At 45.0% G+C, this 21,132-nt stretch overlaps 1 long non-coding RNA gene across 1 annotated transcript; it reads left to right on the top strand.

The window, feature by feature from the left end:
• Positions 1–1,872: 1,872 nt before the first annotated feature.
• On the top strand, positions 1,873–19,641 carry LOC119958271. Its single transcript, XR_005458994.1, has 3 exons — positions 1,873–2,003; positions 2,416–2,522; positions 18,312–19,641. It is a non-coding gene; the product is annotated as an uncharacterized LOC119958271 (long non-coding RNA).
• Positions 19,642–21,132: the final 1,491 nt, after the last annotated feature.

A 21,132-nucleotide genomic window follows, 5' to 3' on the forward strand; every position in this document is an offset into this window, starting at 1 on the left:
CTCAACCCGTCTCCTATTTTCCAAGGTCCACTTCCCTCTGTTCCCGCCCATTCATATACCTGTCTAGATGCTTCTTAAATGATGCTATCGTGCCCGCCTCTACCACCTCCGCTGGTAAAGTGTTCCAGGCACCCACCACACTCTGCATAAAAAACGTTCCACGCACATCTCCCTTAAACTTTCCCCCTGTCACTTTGAAATCGTGGCCCCTTGTAACTGACACCCCCAGTCTTGGGAAAAGCTTGCTGCTATACACCCTGTCCATACCTTTCATAATGTTGTAGACCTCAATCAGGTCCCCCTCAACCTCCGTCTTTCCAAAGAAAACAATCCTACTCAACCTGTCTTCATAGCTAGCACCTTCCATACCAGACAACATCCTGTTGAAGCTCCTCTGCACCCTCTCCAAGGCATCCACATCCTTCTGGTAAAGTAGCGACCAGAACTGCACGCAGTTTTCCAAATGTGGCCGTACCAAAGTTCTATACAACTGTAACATGACCTGCCAACTCTTGTACTCAATACCCCGTCCAATGAAGGGAAGCATGCTGTATGCCTTCTTCACCACTCTATCAACCTGTGTTGCCACCTTCAGGGTACACTGGACATGAACTCCCAAATATCTCTGCAGATCAATTTTCCCCAAGAGCCTTCCATTGACCATATCGTCCGCTCTTGAATTTGATCTTCCAAATGCATCACGTCGCATTTGCCTGGATTGAACTCCATCTGCCATTTCCCAACGACCCCTCACCACTTTTTCCGCCGAGAATCTGAATCCGCTGCTCCTTATCAACATTCTTTTTTTTTGGTTAGAGGAGTGGGGGGGGGGGGGGTGGGGGCGGGTGGGAGACACTATGCGTGTAGTGTCTCGGGTTTAGCCGCTGCCCAAATATATCAGTTGACTCATATTCCAAGAGCGCAAGTCGGCCGCTCCCGTTCAGCTCCTCCCACGCAATGCGCGTGCAAGGTAAGGTTTTAAAAATACGGAAACTTACCGCTCCCGTTCTGCTCCTCCCACACACTGCTCCTGCAAGGTACGTTTTTAAAAATAGGGTAATTTACCCCTCCCGTTCAGCTCCTCCCACGCACTGCTCCTGCAAGGTAAGTTTTTAAAAATAAGCTAACTTACTGCTCCCGTTCATTTCCTCCCATACACTGCTCCTTCAAGGTAAGTTTTTAAACATACGGAAACTTACCGCTCCCGTTCAGCTCCTCCCAAACACTGCTCCTGCAAGGTAATTGTTAAAAATAGGGTAACTTACCGCTCCCGTTCAGCTCCTCCCACACACTGTAAACTTGAAACAGCCCCCTGGTTACTGCTCTCGCTGAAAAAAGCATACTCCGCGCTCCTGAAAATGAGCAGTGCAGAAGGAGGCCATTCAGGCCATCGAGTCTGTACCGACCCACTTAAGCCCTCACTTCCACCCTATCCCCGTAACCCAATAACCCCTCCTAATATTTTTGGTCACTCAGGGCAATTTATCATGGACGTTAACTTGAACGTCGTTGAACTGTGGGAGGAAACCGGAGCAGCCGTAGGCAACCCACGCACAGACGGGCAGAACGTGCAGACTCCGCACAGATAGAGACCCAGTGGGGAATCGAACCGTGGACCCTGGCTCTGTGAAGCCACAGTACGATCCACTTGTGCTACCGTGCTGCCCACATGTTCCTTTGCATCAATTCATTCGCGGACGTTATTGCTCTCCGACAATCTCCTCGAAGAACAGTCGATACTATAATCAGAACACGCCATGATTTAAGACAGTTATTTCCACTGATTCCTAACAGATAATGTTTGGTTCAATCATGATTATAACCCTGTATTATTTATTTCTCTTTTCCATGCTCCGGCGTACTGGCAAATGCTGTAATTTCCCTTTTGTTTTCACCAATGTGGTTGCACGCCACGCTTATCTCACTGAGCAGTCAACAGAGAGCTGAACAGCTGTGGCCTGCACTCAGCGATAACACAGCGACCATCATTTCCTGCAATGCTCGTAAGTTGAGTTTCGGGTTAGTAAAGGCAAGTAGTTTAGATAGTTGTACTATTATTATAACGGCATGTGGGGAATCACATTTGCTTGGGCTTCCCTGGAAGCATGGGTTTGCAATTTAAAATCGTTTAGCCGCAGTAGAAATCTGATTTATTGTAGATTTCAGAGGAAACCGTCAAAATCTATTGAAGAAACAACGCACCTCGCGGAGATGAAGCGATTGTCTTCGCATTTGTTTTTTTGCAGTTGTGTTTTTTTTTCAATACAACAGTTAAAAACAAAATAAAACAAGTACAACGCTCCTGAGGAAAGGAGTGATATGGGGATCAACTTCAAGTTATCTGAAAGACATGGAACATGGTCAATTTAGCAATGATTGTCTTCCTTCCTTCTTAACTGTCATTAAACTTTTCAGATAAGCGAACAGAAACAGCAGCTTTGAACAAGTCTTCATGACTACGTGTGGACTGCTCGAACACACCACGTTGAGAATTAAAATGATCTATGTTCTGCTGCTCCTTTGTAAGTCTTTACTATGATCGAAACACATTAGTGTAGCTCATTCTATGCATCTGAAATTTGATTTTTGTTTGTAAGTGCTCAGTTTTGGGATGTGGGCCTCCGTGGTTGGGCCAGCATTTATTGTCAATCCCTAAATTTTCCTGAAGCGATTGTATTCGAAAGATTTATATTCAAAAGTCATTTGGAAATCTATCAGTTGTCTCAGAGTCTGGAGTCACGTATAGGCCAGGGCAGGTACAGAAGGCAGATTTCCTTCCTTAAATTATATTACTGAATCGCAAAGTTGCATTTTTCAATATAGTCAAATTATCAAGCCGCAATGCCTTCCTTCCCTGGACTTGAACTATATATGATTCTAGCCGCACACAATGATTCTTGACACGTAAAGGCCACCCGAAATGACATAGTAGGACACTCGATGAGTGAAATTTATGCTGGCCATGAAATTATTAAATGACAATGCCTGATCTTACAGTCAGATAGACATTTATATTGTCGTTCAATGTCTCTGAGGTGAAAGCAGTTATAAAACTTAATTTCGTTGAAGGGGTATGGGGTGTTTATCATCATCCGTGTGTCGCATACATAGAATCACAGGTATACAATAGAAGCAGGAGGAGGATGTTCGGCCCGTCGAGCCTGATCCGCCATTCATTATGATCATGGCTGATCAACAAGTTTACATAGAACATAGAACATTACAGCGCAGTACAGGCCGTTCGGAACTCGATGTTGCGCCGTCCTGTGAAACCCCTCTTAAGTCCCTCTATACTATTCACTTATCGTCCATATGCATATCCAATGACCATTTGAATGCGTTTAGTGTTGGCGAGTTCACTACTGTTGCAGGCAGGGCATTCCACGCCCTTACTACACCCTGAGTAAAGAACCTATCTCTGGCATCTGTCCTGTATCTATCTCCCCTCAATTTAAAGCTATGTCCCCTCCTGCAGGACATCACCAAAACAACCTCAACTCCTTCAGCCTTTACTCATATGATCTTCCCTGCATACCAGGCAACATCCTTGGAAATCTCCTCTATACATGTTCTACATGCGCTATCCACCCATACACCGTGACCCCTCCAGCCCCAAGAGCGATATCTAATTCCTTCTTGAAATCACACAGCTTTTTCGCCTCAACTCCTTTCTGTGGCAGTGAATTTCATACATTCACCACTCCTCGATGAGGATATTTTTCCTCAACGCAGTCCAAAAGGTTTCATCCCTTATCCTCAAACTATGACCTCGAGTACTGGATCACCTACCATCGGCAACATTCTTCGTGAATCACCTGTCGAATCCTGTTTGAATTGTATAAGTTCATATTAGAATCCCTCGCACTCTTCTAAACTACAATGAATACTCCAGTTTTTTTTATTGGGGGATGTGACGGTAAAGGCCTTCTATATATTTATTACGTAACTCATCATCGAGCAGAGGGCAGCAGAGCAGAGCTGCTGATCAGCTGTTCTGGGGATATTTGCATACGTGCAGTGCGGTCAGCCTAATTTGAAGGTGGTGTGTGTAGGCGCTGTTGTCAAGTGACAGTTAAACCTTAAACACGTCGTCAGTGTTTCCCACCCTACCTCATCCTCTAACCAAAAAAAACACGGTCGTTGGGAAGCGGGAGGAGGGGCCTGTTGTGAAGGTGAGTGAGTGCCTTTAAATTTGCTTACCTTTCAGCGGGAGCAGGGTTTGAGGGGATATCAGGTAAGCTCTTCCTTTCTTTTTCTTTTTCTTGTTTTTGTTTAAATATAAGACCATAAGAGCATAAGACCATAAGACATAGGAGTGGAAGTAAGGCCATTCGGCCCATCGAGTCCACTCCGCCATTCAATCATGGCTGATGGGCATTTCAACTCCACCTGCCAGCATTCTCCCCGTAGCCCGTGGCGATGTCAGGGAAGGTAGTACAATGCTCCTCCTGCAGAATGTTTGAGGTGAGGGACGCCGTCAGTGTCCCTGCTGATTTAATCTGTGGGAAGTGCACCCAACTCCAGCTCCTCAAAAACCGTGTTAGGGAACTGGAGCTTCAGCTGGATGAACTTCGGATCATTCGGGAGGCAGAGGGGGTCATAGATAGGATCTTCAGGGAGGTAGTTATGCCATAGAATAAAGATAGATGGGAGACGGTGAGAGGGGCTGGTGGTAAGCAGTCAGTACAGGGATCCCGTGTGGTCGTTCCCCTTAGTAACAAGTATACCGTTTTGGATACATGTGGGGGGGGGGGACTTACCAGGGGTAAGCCATGGGGTACGGGCCTCTGGCACGGAGTCTGTCCCTGTTGTTCAGAAGGGAAGGGGGAAGGAGTAGAACATTAGTAATTGGGGACTCAATAGTCAGGGGCACAGATAGGAGGTTTTGTGGGAGCGAGAGAGACTCACGTTTGGTATGTTGCCTCCCAGGTGCAAGGGTACGTGATGTCTCAAATCGTGTTTTCCTGGTCCTTAAGGGGGAGGGGGAGCAGCCCCAAGTCGTAGTCCACATTGGCACTAACGACATAGGTAGGAAAGGGGACAAGGATGTCAGGCAGGCCTTTAGGGAGCTAGGATGGAAGCTCAGAGCGAGAAAAAACAGAGTTGTTATATCTGGGTTGTTGCCCGTGCCACGTGATAGTGAGACGAGGAATTGGGAGAGAGAGCAATTAAAACCGTGGCTACAGGGATGGTGCAGGCGGGAGGGATTCAGATTTCTGGATAAGTGGGGCTCTTTCTGGGGAAGCTGGGACCTCTATAGACAGGATGGTCTACATCTGAACCTGCGGGGCACCAATATCCTAGGGGGGGGAGATTTGTTAGTGCTCTTGGGGGGGGGGGGGGGGAGAACCTGGATTGTAGTTTTTGGGTTACGGGAGATTGAGTGTATAGAGGTCAGGAGCACAGGTTTGAATTTGCAGGAGGGTGCCAGTGTTCAGGTAGATGGTTTGAAGTGTATCTACTTCAATGCCAGGAGTATACGAAATAAGGTAGGGGAACTTGCAGCATGGGTTGGTACCTGGGACTTCGATGTTGTGGCCATTTCAGAGACATGGATAGAGCAGGGACAGGCATGGTTGTTGCAGGACCGGGGTTTAGGTGTTTTAGTAAGCTCAGAGAAGGGGGCAAAAGAGGGGGAGGTGTGGCGCTGCTAGTCAAGGACAGTATTACTCTGGCGGAAAGGATGCTAGATGGGGACTCTTCTTCCGAGGTAGTATGGGCTGAGGTTAGAAACAGGAAAGGAGAGGTCTCCCGGTTGGGAGTTTTCTAAAAGGCCACCTAATAGTTCTAGGGATGTAGAGGAAAGGATGGCGAAGATGATTCTGGAAAAGAGCGAAAGTAACAGCGTACTTGTTATGGGAGACTTTAACTTTCCAAATATTGACTGGAAAAGATATAGATCGAGTACATTAGATGGGTCGTTCTTCTTTACAATGTGTGCAGGAGGGTTTCCTGACACAATATGTTGACAGGCCAACAAGAGGCGAAGCGACATTGGATTTGGTTTTGGGTAATGAACCTGGCCAGTGGTTAGATCTGGAGGTAGGTGAGCATTTTGGAGAAAGTGACCACAATTCGGTTACCTTTACGTTAGTGATGGAAAGGGATAATTATACCCCGCAGGGCAAGAGTTATAGATGGGGGAAGGGCAATTACGAACCCATTAGACATGACTTAGGATGTGTAGGTTGGAGAAGTAGGCTGCAAGGGTTGGGCACACTGGATATGTGGAGCTTGTTCAAGGAACAGCTATTGCGTGTTCTTGATAAGAACGTACCAGTCAGGCAGGGAGGAAGGTAGAGCGAGGGAACCGTGGTTTAACAAAGAAGTGGAATCTCTTGTTAAGAGAAAGAAGGAGGCCGATGTGAAAATGCGGCGTTAAGTTTCAGTTGGGGCCCTTGATAGTTTCAAGGAAGCGAGGAAGGATCTAAAGAGAGAGCTAAGGCGAGCAAGGAGGGGACATGAGAAGTCTTTGGCAGGTAGGATCATGGAAAACCCAAAAGCTTTCCATAGGTATTTCAGGAATAAAAGAATGACTAGGGTAAGAGTAGGGCCAGTCAAGGACAGTGGTGGGAAGTTGTGTGTGGAGGCTGAGGAGATAAGCGAGATACTAAATGAATACTTTTCGTCAGTATTCACTCAGGAAAAAGATAATGTTGTGGAGGAGAATGCTGAGACCCAGGCTATTGGGAATAGATGGCATTGAGGTGCGTAGGGAAGAAGTGTTGGCAATTCTGGACAAGGTGAAAATAGTTAAGTCCCCGGGGCCTGATGGGATTTATCCTAGGATTCTCAGCGAAGACAGGGAAGAGATTGCTGAGACTTTGGCTTTGATTTTTATGTCATCATTGGCTATAGGATTAGTGCCAGAGGACTGGAGGATAGCAAATGTGGTCCCTTTGTTCAAGAAGGGGAGTAGAGATAACCCGGGTAACTATAGGCGGTGAGCCTCACGTCTGTTGTGGGTAAAGTCTTGGAGAGGGTTATAAGAGATACGATTTATAATCATCTTGATGGAATAATATGATTAGGGATAGTCAGACTGGTTTTGTGAAGGATAGGCGATGCCTCACAAACATTATTGAGTAATTTGAGAAGCTGACTGAACAGGTAGACGAGGGTAGAGCAGTTGATGTGGTGTATATGGATTTCAGTAAAGCGTTTGATAAGGTTCCCCACGGTCGGCTATTGCAGAAAATACGTTGGCTGGGATTGAGGGTGATTTAGAGATGTGGATCAGAAATTGTCTTGTTGAAAGAAGACAGAGGGTGGTGGTTGATGGCAAATGTGCAGAATGGAGTTCAGTTACGAGTGGCGTACCCCAAGAATCTGTTCTGGGGCCGTTGCTGTTTGTCATTTTTATAAATGACCTAGCGGAGGGCACAGAAGGTTGGGTGAGTAAATTTGCAGACGACACTAAAGTCGGTGGAGTTGTAGACAGTGTGGAAGGATGTTGCAGGTTACAGAGGGACATAGATAAGCTGCAGAGCTGGGCTGAGAGGTGGCAAATGGAGTTTAATGTAGAAAAGTGTGAGGTGATTCACTTTGGAAAGAATAACAGGAATGCCGACTATTTGGCTAATGGTAAAATTCTTGGTAGTGTGGATGAGCAGAGGGATCTCGGTGTCCATGTACATAGATCCGTGAAAGTTGCCACCCAGGTTGATAGCGTTGTGAAGAAAACCAATGGTGTGTTGGCCTTTATTGGTAGAGGGATTGAGTTCCGGAGCCATGAGGTCATGTTGCAGCTGTACAAAACTCTGGTACGGCCGCATTTGGAGTTTTGCGTACAGTTCTCGTCGCCTCATTATAGGAAGGACTTGGAATCTTTGGAACGGGTGCAGAGGAGATTTACCAGGATGTTGCCTTTTATGGAGGGAAAATCTTATGAGGAAACACTGATGGACTTGAGGCTGTTTTCGTCAGAGTAAGAAGGTTAATAGGTGACTCAATAGAGGCATACAAAGTGATCAGAGGGTTAGATAGGGTGGACAGTGAGACCCTTCTCCCGTGGATGGAGGTGGCTAGCACGAGGGGACATAGCCTTAAATTGAGTGGTAATATATATAGGACAGAGGTCAGAGGTAGGTTTTTTACGCAAAGAGTGGTGAGGCCTACCTGCAACAGTAGTCCACTCGTCAACATTGAGGGCATTTAAAAGTTTATTGGATAAGCATATGGATGATAATGGCATAGTGTATGTTAGATGGCCTTTAGATTTTGACTTTCCATGTCGGTGCAACATCGTGGGCCGAAGGTCCTGTACTGCGCTGTATCGTTCTATGTAACTGACTGTCCAGCGGCAACTGAAGCAATTATTTTGAAATGTATGAAATCAGCGGTGTCATGAATAATTATCGTGAGATGTAGATGCCGGCGTTGGACTGGCGTGAGAACAGTAAGAAGTCTAACAACACCAGGTTGACGTCCATGAGGTTTGTTTCAAACACTAGCTTTCGGAGGACTTCTCACCGAGGAAGGAGTAGTGCTCCGAAAGCTAGTGTTTGAAACAAAGCTGTTGGACTTTAACCTGGTGTTGTAAGACATCTTACTATGAATAATTGTGACTGACTTAATTCTTGGGGTTTCAATAGCAAACGTTAACTCTGTTGAATTCGATTGCTTCATTCTGCACACAACACTGAGAGAGATTTGACGAAAAGGCAGGTAGAAAGACATGTCGCCATCAGATTTCATTTGCAGCGAATAAGCAGGACTCCGACAGGCGATGAAAACGTACACGCATACACACACATTCTGCATTTGTGAATCAGAAATGGAGAAATCCAAAGATGGGTAGCTCTTGAATGAGTGATGGGGACGAATTAAAATAACAAACGCTAGTCGATGTTATAGAGTGCGAGAGAAGAGAGACAGAGAGACATGAAAGAGCGAGAAGATTTATGAAATCCCTTCCAGTGACATGAAGAGGAACTTAGTCATTGTGTAAGTTTAGTGATGGGGTACGGAGTGGTGGGAATGATGTGGAGAGTGCGAAAGAGAGAGAGAAATAGAGAGAGAGAGAGAGAGAGAGAGAGAGAGAGACTGAGAGAAAGAGAGGAGAGAGCGAGACAAAAGAGAGAGAGAGTTGAAGAGAAAGAGAGAGAGGGTGGGTGTGTGAGAGAGAGAGGGGGAGGGACAGAGAGAGAGAGAGAGTGCGAGAGAGAAAAGAGAGGAGATAGCGAGAATGAAGAGAGAGAGCGAGAGGAGAGAGAGAGAAAGAGCGAGAGATAACGAGAAGGGAGAGATGAGAGAGAGAGCTAGAAGAGGGAGAGAGATTGAGATGGAGAGAGGTAAAACCCCTACAAGCATAGTGAAATGAATAGAAAACTAGGCACCATCAAAGTCTGGGGTGGGGCTGCATGGAGAGGCGGTGTGTGAGTGACCGTATAAAAATTAGAGTGAATGTGAGTCATAATCTATTATCGATAAAAATGTTCTGAAATTGAGAGAGGGTACAGAAGAGATATTTGGATTAAAGACATACTGGATGTAAACTCCCAAACATGTAAAACGTTCATTGTTTTTCTGTCTGTCACGATATTCTCAAAATTAACCGCAGAGCGGCAAAGTATTTGCAGTAATTAACTAGATTTTTGGAAGTGATACTGAAAGACGTGAAGAGGAAGTTACCACATGGGTTCAGACGTGGTCACATAGATATACTAGCAGCCACACAGACGTCGCACTGAAATAGGAAGGTAGGAAGATCTGGAAGGGAACAGAGAAAAAGAAGTGAAGAAAGCAGAAAAAAGCAATGGGGAAGCAGGAAGAAATATGGTTTCGGAAAGTCTGACGCAGATTGAGATATTATAAATGTCGCCCCGTCACAGGGAAAGTGTGACAAAATCACGGAATTCCCGTTCAGCCAACCTCACCGCTGTCAGAGGTGAATTGCTGGAATATGTTATTTAGTACGTCGGAGAAGGGACCCGGGAAATTTTACTGTATACACACAATTATATCAGCAGTTGATGAAAGGTAAATTGTGTTTCATTAGAAGACTTTGGGGAGGTGACAGGCAAGATTCATCAAGTACAAACAGAAACTTCCATTAATATTTATTTAGAAACATAGAATCCCGACAGTGCATAAGGAGGGCATACGCCCATCGGATCTCAGCGGTCCCTCTAAAATGGCAAGGCACACTCCCTATGCTTTGTGTCTGGAACCCTATTTTCTTTCCAAAATGCTTTCCAATAATGCACACAATGGATTGCCCGAGGTTTCAGAGATTCTTGGTCCATAATTTACTGCTAGTGAGGTAAAATCTGGAGCACTGTGTACAGTTTTTCTCTCCTTACTTCAGATAGGACATCCTGGCACTGGAAGGTGTGCAGATGAGAGACACTCGGTGATTCCGGAATTAAGATGATTAGATTATGCGGATAGATTAATTACACTGGGACTGTACGCATTTGAATTCAGAACAATGAGGAGGGAACTTTACTGAAAAATATAAAATTATGAAGTGTATGGATAGGATAGAAGGAGAGAGGTGGTTTCCACTGACGGGTGAAACTACAACGAGGGAACAGCTCAAAGTAAGAGTGAGGCGATTTATAACTAAGTTAAGGAGAGACTTCTTCACCCACAGGGTTGTGAATCTGTGAAATTCCCTGCCCAGCGAAGCAGTTGAGCTTCCCTCGTTGAACGTGTTTAAGGCAAAGATAGATAAATTATCGAACAATAAAAGAATAAAAGGTTATGGTGAGCGGGTGGATAAGTGGAACCGTGTCCACAAAAGATCAGCCATGATCTTATTGAATGGTGGAGCAGGATCTAGGGGTCATGTGGACGACTCCTGCTCCTAGTTATTTTATTCTTTGCACATGACTTCTTTGAAGGGAGTGAGTAAAGGCGTATTACAACTAGCTTTGCTGAGGATAACTAGACAGGGGGAAAGGAACATGTAAATAATATACATACAGAGTACGAAACATTATATAATTGGTCAAATTATTTAGACAAAAAGGTGACAGGTGCGGCCGAATTCGGGAAGATTTCCACATATTCCTAGACTAATATAAATGCACAGTAACATATAAGTCGTGAGACACTGCAGAATACTGCAGTACGGAAGGACATGGGTGTGCTGACAGATAAAACAATTGATCTGGGACGCAAGTGCAGCAAGGAACAAGGACGAAATATTGAATTTCGATCTTTGCTGCTGGGATGGTGGATTATTAAGCAGCGAATTCAGGTTGGAAACGTGCATCACAGAGATGAAACTACAACTAATATACAGTGTACAGATTTACTGTGTTTATCTGAGGAGATGTGCAGTCCAATTAGAGACAATTCAAATCAGATTCACAATTTGACAGAAAAGAGAAATGGTATGTTATAAGGAAAGGGTGAAGAGGTTGACCATATACTCAATAGAGTGCAGAATATTCAAGAATAGTCAGAATGAATTAGTGGTTTGAGAGATGGTGCAGAAGAGAGGGGTTCAGATTTTTGCGACATTGGAACCGGTTCTGGGGGCGGTGGGACCATTACAAATCTGATGGTCTGTACCTGGGCAGGATTGGAACCAATGTCCTAGGGTGTGTTTTTGCTTGGACTGTTGGGGAGGTTTTAACTAATGTGGCAGGGGGGTGGGAACCAGATTAGGAAGTTAGAGGTCAGTAAAGAGCAGCAACTAAAGCCAGTAAGGTACTAGATAATAAACTCAATGTGACTTAGGGGAAGGGCAGACAGGAAATAGATGATAATCGCAAATGGACAGATGGTCTGAGGTGCATTTGTTTTAATGCAAGAAATGTAGCAGGTAAAGCAGATGAATTTAGAGATTGGGTAAGTACCTGGGAATATGATGTTATTTGTGTTACTGAGACTTGGTTGAGGGAAGGGCAAGACTGGCAACTAAATATTCATGGCTACAGATGCTTCAGGAGGGATAGAGAAGGAGGCAAAAGGGGTGCAGGAGTTGCATTACTGCCCACAGATGATATCTCAGCTGTGATTAAGGAGGGCACGATGGAGTTTTCGAGCACTGAGGCAATATGGGTAGATGTAAGAAATAGGAAGGGTGCAGTAACATTGTTGGATCGTTACTACAGGCCTCCCAAACGTGAGCGTGAAGTAGAGGTACAAATATGTGGACAGGTTATAGAAAACTGTAGGAGCAATAGGGTGGTCGTGATGGGAGATTTTAACTTCCCCGACATTGAATGGGACTCATATAGTGTTGTAGGCGTAGATGCAGCAGAATTTGTAATGAGCATCTAGGAGTTTTCTTTTTAGAACAGAGTGTAAATAGTCCAACTCGGGAAGGGGCCATACTGGACCTGGTATTGGGGAATGATCCGGGCCAGGTGGTTGAAGTTTCAGTCGGTGATTACTTTGGGAATATCAATCACAATTCCGTAAGTTTTAGAATACTCATGGACAATGACGAGAGTGGTCCTCAAGGAAGAATGCCAAATTGAGGAAAGGCCAAGTATAACACAAGTCGGCAGGAGCTAGGGAATGTGGATTGGGAGCAGCTGTTTAAGGGTAAATCCACATTGGAAATGTGGGAGTCTTTTAAGGAAATGTTGATTAAAGTGCAGGACAGACATGTCCCTGTGAAATCTGGGATATAAATGGCAAGATTATGGAACCATGGATGGCGGGTGCAATTGTGAGTCCAGCTGAGATGAAAAATGAAGCATACATAGTATCTAGGCGACTTAAAACTGATGAAGCTTTGGAGGAATATTGGGAAAGTAGGACAACTCTCAAGCGCCCAATAAAGAGGGCGAAAAGGGGTCTTGAAATATATTTGGCGAACATGGTTAAGGAAAATCCCAACGCCTTTTATTCGTATATAAGGAGAAAGGAGCTAACTAGAGAAAGGATTAGCCCACTCAAAGACAAAAGAGAGCATTAATGCGTGGACTCAGAGGAAATGGGTGAGTTCCTTAATGATTACTTTGCATCGGAATTTACCAAGTAGAGGGACATGACGAATGTTGAGGCCAAGGACGGATGTTTAAATACTCTAGGCAAGTCGGCAGAAGGAAAGGGGACGTTATGGGTATTCTAAAAGGCATCAAGGTGGACAGGTCCCCAGGTCCGGACGGGATATATCCCAAGTTACTGAGGGAAGCGAGGGACTAAATAGCTGCGGCCTTAACAGATATCTTTGCAGCATTCTTGAACACGGGAGAGGTCCCAGAGGAGTGGAGAATTGCTAATGTCGTCCATTTGTTTAAGAAGGGTAGCAGGGATAATCCAGGGAATTGTGTGCTTGACGTCAGTGGTAGTCAACATGTTGGAGAAGTTACTGAGGGATAGGATATCTTCATATTTAGAAGAAAATAGACTTATCAGTGATAGGCATCATGGTTTTATATAGGGAAGGTGATGTCTTATAAACCTAAAATAATTCTTTGAGGACGTGACGAAGTTAATTCATGAGGGAAGGGCTGTAGATGTCATATACATGGACTTCAATAAGGCGTTTGATAAAGTTTCACATGGCAGGTTGATGGAAAAAGTGAAGTCGTATGGGGTTCAATGTGTATTAGCCAGAAGGATAAAGAACTGGCTGGGCAACAGGAGACAGAGAGTTGTGGTGGAATGGAATGTCTCAAAATGGAGAAAGGTGACTACTGGTGTTCCACAGGGATCCGTGCTCGGTCCACTGTTTGTGATATACTGATACGATATTGAGGATGTTATAGGTCGTCTGATTAGCAAGTTTGCAGATGATACTAAGTTTGGTGGATTTGCAGATTGCGAGGAGGACGGTCAGAGAATAAAGCAAAATAGAGATTGATTGGAGAGTTGGCTAGATAAATGGCAGGTGGAGTTCAATCCAGGCAAATGGGAGGTGATGCATTTTGGACGATCTAATTAAAGAGCTGACTATACGGTCAATGGAAGAGTCCTGGGGAAAATTGATGCATAGAGAGATCTGGGAGTACCCTGAAGGTGGCAACACAGGTCGATAGAGTGGTCAGAAAGGCATACAGAATGCTTGCCTTCATTGAACGGGGTATTGAGTACAGGAGTCGGCAGGTCATGTTACAGTTGTGTATGACTTTGGTTCGGCCACATTTGGAAAACTGCGTACAGTTCTGGTCGCCACATTACCAGAAGGATGTGGATGCTTTAGAGAGGGTGCAGAGGAGGGCCAGCAGGATGGTGTCTGCTATGGATGGTGCCTGCTATGAAGAAAGGTTGAGTAGATTAGGATTCTTTTCGTTGGATAGACGGATGTTGAGGGGGGACCTGATTGAGATCTACAAAATTATGAGAGGTATAGAACATAGAACAGTACAGCACAGAACAGACCCTTCGGCCTTCGATGTTGTGCCGAGCAATGATCACCCTACTCAAACCCACGTATCCACCCTATACTCGTAACCCAACAAACCCCCCTTAACCTTACTTTTAGGACACTACGGGCAATTTAGCATGGCCAATCCACCTAACCCGCACATCTTTGGACTGTGGGAGGAAACCGGAGAACCCGGAGGAAACCCACGCACACACGGGGAGGACGTGCAGACTCCGCACAGACAGTGACCCAGCTGGGAACCGAACCTGGGACCCTGGAGCTGTGAAGCATTTATGCTATCCATCATGCTACCGTGCTGCCCCTAAGTATGGAAAGGTTGGATAGCAACAAGCGTTTTCCAAGAGTGCGGGTGTCAATTTGAAGGGATCACGATTTCAAGGGAGAAGGGGGAAAGTTTTAGGGAGATGTGCGTGGAAAGTGTTTTTACGCAGAGGGTGGTGTGTGCCTGGAACGCCTTGCCAGCGGAAGTGGTAGAGGCGAGCACGATAGCATCATTAAAGATGCATCAAGACATATTAATGAACGGGCGGGGAACAGATGGAAGTAGATCCTTGGAAAATAGGCGACAGGTTTAGATGAAGGATCTGGATCGGCGCAGTCTGAGAGGGCCGACGGTCCTGTTCCTGTGCTGTCGTTCTATTTTTTCTTTGTTTGTTTTTTTATCTATTAATTTTCGTGTTGGGATATTTCTTGCTTCATTACTTCATGGGATGGGCGAGTCTCAATCCAGACCCAAGAATTATTGCCCATCGCTAAATGCCCCTCTGAAGTTCTGATGAGCTGTTATCCTGAACTTCTGAAGTATGTTCGCCTGCAGTGCTGTTCAGAAGGGAGTTTCAGCATTTTCACCCAGCGATAGTGACGGAATTGTTAATTTTTTCGCAGACAGGATGGGGTGTGGTTCCAGGTGAAGGCGACCACTTTTTCCGCCTGTCTGTGTCATTCTCGGTGGTAGCTACTGTGGGTTTGACCGGTGCTGTCACAGGGTCATCTGTTGGGTTATTGAAGTTCACCTTGTAGATCGAACCTGCGGCTCACACTGTGTGTAGGGAATGGAGAGAAACACGCTGCACATGAGTTGACAGTAAAGCGGGCTGATTTTTTTAAACTAGGCTCTTGAGATTCTTGGGTGTTACTGCAACTGCACTCGTCCTGAAAAGTGGACACAATTCCAGCAGACAGCTGAATAATGCCTTTGATAACTGGTCGAGACACTTCAGATGGTCTGGTGGTTGACAATTTTGACAGTGGCCGGATGTTCTCCTTGTTAGCTATTTTTGACATGGCGTCACAGGGCATCTCCAGGGTATTTAAAGATGGAACGCAAATGCTGGTCTACCCAGCAACTCTCCCATCTAATAAACAGATGTTTTAATTAAATATAGATTCAGCTTTTGACCAATAAAGATGGAAGCATGGACGAATATTCTTTGCAATGCTCTTCCAAGATCTGTGGCGGCTCATTCTTTTGTTGGGTAATCTGACGATGTTAGATGCAATGGTATCTCAAAAGCCAGAACGGTAAATTGGAATACGGGTTCTTCTTCTTGTATATTTTCAATTGGGTATAATATGAGGAATGAAATGCAAACCGACGTGGAAAGGTCAAATGTTGCTGCAATTAATCCTAAATGACCATTTATTAACTTAAAATAAACGCAATAGGAAGGCTACATTACAAGATGTGGTTCCAGTCAATTTGAAAAATAGATACATACACAAACAGCACATCGACATATTTACACATATATATCATATGTTTGTATGTGTGTCGCCAGGTGGTGTCTCGTTGGTCTAGGAGTATGATTGTTGCATTGGCATTTCAGTCCAGCAGCATGCGAGAGATTCAAATCCTGGGTTCAGATCCCGGACGATCCCTTGACTGCCCTTTCCTGTTATAGGCGGCACAGTGGCACTGCTGCTTCACAGCGCCATGGTCCCTGGTTCGATTCCCGGCTTTGGTTGCTTTTTGGATACAGGTCTCTCCGTATCTGCGTGGGTTTCCTCCGTGTGCTCTGGTTTCCTCCCACAAGTCCCGAAAGACGTACTGTTGGTGCAGCAATGGGCACGGTTAACTGTCGTGAACCTGATGTCGACCTTAAACAAAGCTTAACATCTTGATCCAATTTTGCGCAGTTTATGGTGGAACGGTAATCACACTCGGCTTCCAAACCAGTGGCCCACGGTGATAAACTGGGGATGTGATTTCAAAATCCGCCACAACACCTGACCGAAATTCAAATCAATTCAGGAAATTTGGAAATAAATGCTAATCCCATTGATACTAGCCCTGAGACTATTACAGATTTTCAGAGCGAGCCGTCACGTTCAGTCGTGCCGTTAGAGAAATAAATGAGTCTTCCTTACCTTGCCCAGTTTACACGTGACTGCAGACATACGACAGTGTATTTGACTCCAAATTTTTCTCTGAAATGGTCCAGTAATTCAGAGCAATTATGGATCACAGCAAAGGACGGCCAAATATAGATGAAAATGTATGGAGAAATTATATCAACGGCATGGTTGTCATACGATTCCAAATCCATGTAGGTATGAAGGAGCAACAGTTGTGTCTAATCTGGAACACAGGATTCCTTGTGCGCGCTGGTTATCGGGCCGCCCCCATGAGATTTATGGCGGAGAGATGTTTAATGGGAAATCCATAACATCATAGATCGTTAGATATTGCAGCAGAATTAGGCCATTCGGCCCTCTACTCTTATTCGCCATTCGGTCTTGGCTGATACATGTCTCATCCACATTGTCCTACCTTCTCAAAATGATCCCCGGTCCTCTTATTAACAGATAATATATCTATTTCTGTACTAAAGACACGCAGTGACTTAGCCTTCAAAGCCTTCGGCGGCAATAAGTTACATAGATGCACCATCCACGGGCTAAAGAAATTCCACCTCGTCTAAATTTTAAAGGAGAGTCTCTTCAGTCTGAGTCTGGACACGTGGGTTACAGTCTCTTGTGCAAGTAGAAACATATACTCCATATCCACTGTCTCTAGACCTCTGAGTAAGCTGGAAGTTTCGATGAAAAACTCATCCTTCTAAACCCCTTCGAGTACCAACCCAGAATTCTGAACCTTTGCTCATTTGATAAGCTCTTAATTACAGTGATCATTCTTGTAAACCTCCTCTGGAACCTATCCAAGACCAGAACATCCATTCTTAGACAAGGAACACAAAGTTGCTCACAATGTTCCAAATCCGATCTAACCAATGGCTTATCGGGTTTCAGCAGTACTTGTTGAGTACAATGTTCTTGCATTCTAGCCCTCTCAACATAAATGCTAACATTGTATTTACCTTCCATACTGCAAACTGAACGCGCAAGTTTAGCTTAAGTAAATCCTCAACTTGCCCTATCTCTCCTTTTGTTCTGATTTTCCATGCCTGTCCCCGTTTAGAAATTGGTCTTTGTGTCAACTATTTCTGACAGTCAATAGCTAGATAGGATGGATGCGGGCAGGTTGTTTCCACTGGCGGGTGAAAGCAGAACTAGGGGACATAGCCACAAAATAAGGGAAGTAGATTTAGGACTGAGTTTAGGAGGAACTTCTTTACCCAAAGGGTTGTGAATCTATGGAATTCCTTGCCCAGTGAAGCAGTTGAGGCTCCTTCATTAAATGTTTTTACGGTAAAGATAGATAGTTTTTTGAACAATAAAGGGATTAAGGGTTATTGTGTTCGGCCGGAAAGTGGAGCTCAGTCCACAATAGATCAGCCATGAGCTCATTGAATGGCGGAGCAGGCTCGAGGGGCCAGATTGCATACTCCTGCTCCTAGTTCTTATGTTATTATATTCACAGTTTTCCACATTGTATCCATCTGTCACTTGTTTGCCCACAGTCATAGCCTGGCGAAGTCTTTCTGCAACCTCTCCACTTCCGAAGCACTACCTGTACATCTACACATCTTTGTACTAATAGGATACTTTTGTAAAACTTTTGTCTGTTCTGTGTTTTCTGTTTAATTTTCGTCCTGCTGTCTGCTTTATTCTACAGGCATGTTTATAGCTGCTGCCACACACTGAGATTTCCGCTTAAAGACTGAACATTGTACACATTGTGACATCCATGTTCGAATGAACTTGCCCAGGTCATCCCGTGAGGGTTCTCTGGGAGGCCCAGTGATGTCCGCTTGATAGACTGAGCAAGCAGCCAGCCGTCGAATCTGAAATTCTGAACTACATCGTGTTGTTGCTTGCATTGGTGGAGCCATTCAGCATCTTCTGGAAGAAAGTCACGTTGTCCGTAGAGCATCATTTTGTCCTCGGTTCTGTGCAGAGATTCCACCATGACACACTCTCTCTCTCTCTGCTGCTCTCTCTGACAAGCGATTTATAACGATGCCAGTCAGAAATATGAAGACACACCTTTTGAAAAGGCACATACAGCAATCAAATCTGTAAAAAGATATTATTGAGTGCTAGAGTGAAAACAACATTTTCCTCAGGTCCACACCTCTTCAAACGTCCATCTGAATGGATGGGAACAGCCAAAACTGAGAAGAGTGTCCTGAATTTAGCTGGATATGCTGCGTGGAAATAAATCAGAGAAAGGATAAAATCTGATTCAACAGGTATTTCGTACAGGGCGCGAAACAGCTGGCTTTTAAAGCAGGCCAGAAGCGCGGGTTCAATTCCCACACCAGCAACGCCTCCCCTCACCGCCCAAATAGGCGCCGGAATTATGGCGATAAGGGGCTTTTCACCAAAACTTCATTGAAGCCTACTTGTCACAATAAGTTATTATTATAACGCACTAGTAATTTCAGAGGGAGACGGGAGCTCCATCTGAAGGTAATAGGTTAGAATTGCACCGACCTGGATCTCTTCAGAAAAGCTCCATCGGGTGGTGACGGACAGAACTGCACAGACTTGACCCTTGTGTCTTAATCCATTGTTCAGAGGGTCGCACTGCGACAACACTGACCCCACAAAAGCCACAACCGCAGCAACAACGATTCACTTCGAAACCATTTCCTTCCATGATCATTATGTTAATTTCTACCCTTCATCTTCAAAGTTTGCCAGACTGATTTCTTCGATGACCGGAGAGACGTATGGGGAGATATTGAAACGGTTGGGATAGCATTCGCTGGAGTTGAGAAGATTAAGAGGGTATCTCACAGAAACCTAGAATTTGTTCAATAAGACGAGACATGGCAGATGGAGGAAGGGTGCCCCTGGTGGCAACATATTTCATTCAAAATTAGGACGAGAGATGGAATAGGCGTGGACTTTATAGTTAAATGAAGAAATGTACGATCTGATGTGTTGTGGGAAAAGGAGTGTTCGGGTGTCTAATAAAATGCATTTTATTTATGTTCAAATGTTCTCCGCGAACAGAGAAACCCAGGAGGACATATGCCCAGATCATTGATGACGGCAGGATTCATTAAGGAGACTAAATGTAAAGAATACTGGATTTGTTTATGAGCCAAACAATCTGTCAAGTAAACAGAAATCGTTACTGGACAACTTGGATTCCAGCGGGAATGTTTACGCGTTGCTGAATTTCGAACTTCGGAGGTACTGCAAACGTAAATGACGTACAAATGGTCATTTAGTTGGGGGGGGGGGGAGTGGTGGTGGCGAAAGGGAAAAATGACGTATTTCACTTATCCCTATAGGCCATAACGTTGCGCTTATTCAACGTGAAGCGTACGGTGTTCCGGGCACAAATGCAAAAGTCAGAACAATGGAAATTGAGTGCAATACAAACACTTGCTATTGTACCAATTTGTTCGAATCCATCGAATCCCTGAAGGGCAAAAGGAGGGCTTTAGGCCAATAGAGTCTGAACACAATATCCGAAAGAGCACGCGGCATAGATCCAGTGCCTTGCTCTACCCCCGGAATCATGGACACAAAGGGCAATTTTAGCATTGCGCACCACCTAACCTGCGCACCATTGAACTGTGGCATGAAACGGGAGCACACGGAAGAAACCCACGCAGGCACAAAAAGAAGTGAAAACTCCACACAGTAACCCAGAGTCAGAATTTAACCCGGGTCTCTCGCGCTCCGAGGCACCAGTGCTAACCACTGTGCCGTCGTATGCCTCTTTGAATGAACCTCGTGTGATTCTGAGCAGTTGGCACTTGTTCGTGTGACTGCGTTTTTTTTCAACCGGGTGCTCCTGTTTCTACCCACATCCAAAGATGTGCTGGTGGGTGGACTGGCAGTGACAATTGATAGCAATTTAGTATCCTGTCTGGCTGCATCACAGCCTGGTATAGCAACTGGTCGACAGAAGGCCATAAGATACTACAGCGAGTCGTGAAAACAGCCCAATCCATCATACAAACCTGCCTCCCATCCCACGACTCTGTCTACACCTTCCGCTGCCTTGGGAAAGCGGTCACGATAATACAGCACCCTTCCGACGGGTTAGTGACTCTTTGAACCTCTCCCATCGGGAAGAACATACAAAATTCTGAGATCACGCTCAAACATATTCAAATACAGCTTCTTCCCCGCTGTGACCGGACTCCTGAATGGCCCTCTTACGGACTGTACTGGTCAATGTATACTTCTTCTGCACTGCTGAAGCATGATACTCCGTATCCTTCATCCAGAGCCGAACTCCTTGTTTGTCCAGTGCGCATTTACTGTATGCCCTTTCTTTTTTCATGTATGGAGCGATTTACGTGGACTGCACGCAGAACAAAATGTTTCAGTGTACTTCGGTACACATTACAATAAATCTAAATCTAATCTAATCATGGATGTGAAGGTTACACGAACTGGCTATGCTAAATTGCCCCTTAGTGTTCAAATTTGTGCAGGTTAGATAGATTGCTCTTTGTAAAATTGTCCCT

Source organism: Scyliorhinus canicula, chromosome 29 (assembly GCF_902713615.1).
Source record: "Scyliorhinus canicula chromosome 29, sScyCan1.1, whole genome shotgun sequence".
NCBI lineage: Eukaryota > Metazoa > Chordata > Chondrichthyes > Carcharhiniformes > Scyliorhinidae > Scyliorhinus > Scyliorhinus canicula.